The following is a 2,500-nucleotide window of genomic DNA, read 5'->3' as shown; positions in this document are numbered from 1 at the left end:
GTTGGTACCCCTATTTCGGTCTTTGGACACCTCGTCTTACCCGTATAACTCACTTTAGGTCCACTTATTTGCCTGATATCTCATCGTGAACCCGTTTTTCGTACACCGTACACACCTAGGAACACCACATATGCGTTTCCCTTTCGATCGTGAAGTTTTCAAATTTTTCGATTTTTGGTCCTAGAAATTCATGAACGGTGGGAGACCAAAATTTTTCATAAAAAAAAAATTTTCACCGTTTGACCATAAAAACCTTCTTTTCGTACATACCCCATCATTTCTTCACGTTTTAGGCCATTTCTGAAATTTTCGCTTCGATAGTGTGTCCCCTATAATACAAAATGAACATTTTGCATCTCCCACAAGTGGCCATTTTTTTCCGCCACTGAAGAACACGACCTCGGGAACTCGGACCTAGGACGTGGCCATGTAAGTCATAGGCCACCCCAACTTTTGCAAAATACTGTTTCTTTTCACTTTTCATGATCTAAGGCGCGTTCCGACGGCGTTTTGAACAAATTTATGAGAAAAAAAATTTTGACCCTCGGACCAAAATTTTTTCGTTCGGGGCCCCATGGCCTATGGCCAGTATGGGAACTCGGGATGCCGATATGACAAAATTTGTCAAAAAATCACTAAAAAGTCGCTATGGCCCATTATTTAGAGCTTGTTGAGACCTTTCTAAAACACCTTGGTTGACCCCTGTCCGATAAGTAGTTTTCGAGATATTCGAGAAAATGTGATTTTTTGGGACTTAGAAAATTTTTGACCCGTACCCTAAGAAAAAGTGATTTTTTCATAGGACAATTTTTTCTTCGCAAATACTGTTTGGTTTCACTTTTCATTATTAGAAACGCGTTCCGAAGCCATTTTCATCAAAATCTCGTGAAAAAAAAATTTCACCCCCGGACCAAAAGTTGGCCGTTCGGTGCCCTATGGCCTATGGCCAGTATGGGAACCAAGGATGCCGATATGCGAAAAAGTGTCAAAAAATCACTTGAAAGTCGCTATGGCTCATTAAATAGAGCTTGTAAAGACCTTTCTAAAACACCTTGGTTGACCCCTGTCCGATAAGTAGTTTTCGAGATATTCGAGAATATGTGATTTTTTGGGACTTAGAAAATTTTTGACCCGTACCCTAAGAAAAAGTGATTTTTTCATAGGACAATTTTTTCTTCGCAAATACTGTTTGGTTTCACTTTTCATTATTAGAAACGCGTTCCGAAGCCATTTTCATCAAAATCTCGTGAAAAAAAAATTTCACCCCCGGACCAAAAGTTGGCCGTTCGGTGCCCTATGGCCTATGGCCAGTATGGGAACCAAGGATGCCGATATGCGAAAAAGTGTCAAAAAATCACTTGAAAGTCGCTATGGCTCATTAAATAGAGCTTGTAAAGACCTTTCTAAAACACCTTGGTTGACCCCTGTCCGATAAGTAGTTTTCGAGATATTCGAGAATATGTGATTTTTTGGGACTTAGAAAATTTTTGACCCGTACCCTAAGAAAAAGTGATTTTTTCATAGGACAATTTTTTCTTCGCAAATACTGTTTGGTTTCACTTTTCATTATTAGAAACGCGTTCCGAAGCCATTTTCATCAAAATCTCGTGAAAAAAAAATTTCACCCCCGGACCAAAAGTTAGCCGTTCGGTGCCCTATGGTCTATGGCCAGTATGGGAACCAAGGATGCCGATATGCGAAAAAGTGTCAAAAAATCACTTGAAAGTCGCATTGGCTCATTAAATAGAGCTTGTAAAGACCTTTCTAAAACACCTTGGTTGACCCCTGTCCGATACGTAGTTTTCGAGATATTCGAGAATATGTGATTTTTTGGGACTTAGAAAATTTTCGACCATGACATATATGAAAAGTGAATTTTTCATAGGACCAAAAAGTTTGTTCAAATAGGGTTTTGGTTCACTTTTTATGGTCAGATAAGTGATCCGATGCTATTTTCATGATCATTAGAGGGATTTCACGCTGTGACCAAAAATTTTCATACTTCATACTTGTCCCGGTGCCGTATATGGGAGGACCGGGGGAAGATGTGTTTGTAAGTCGTGATGTTCAGTGACGGATTTCTGGGACTTAGAAAAAAAATGTGCTCTCAGGCACATTATATGTTCCATACACACATTATTTTCATTCTTCATACTTGTCCCCGTGCCGTATATGGGAGGACCGGGGGAACATGTCTTCGTAAGTCGTGATGTTCAGTGACGGATTTCTGGGACTTAGAAAAAAAATGTGCTCTCAGGCACATTATATGTTTCATACACACATAGTTTTCATTCTTCATACTTGTCCCCGTGCCGTATATGGGAGGACCGGGGGAACATGTCTTCGTAAGTCGTGATGTTCAGTGACGGATTTCTGGGACTTAGAAAAAAAATGTGCTCTCAGGCACATTATATGTTTCATACACACATAGTTTTCATTCTTCATACTTGTCCCCGTGCCGTATATGGGAGGACCGGGGGAACATGTCTTCGTAAGTCGT

This window comes from Anopheles stephensi, unplaced genomic scaffold, assembly GCF_013141755.1.
Source record: "Anopheles stephensi strain Indian unplaced genomic scaffold, UCI_ANSTEP_V1.0 ucontig152, whole genome shotgun sequence".
Classification (NCBI taxonomy): Eukaryota; Metazoa; Arthropoda; class Insecta; order Diptera; family Culicidae; genus Anopheles; species Anopheles stephensi.
This window is presented reverse-complemented; position numbering follows the sequence as displayed.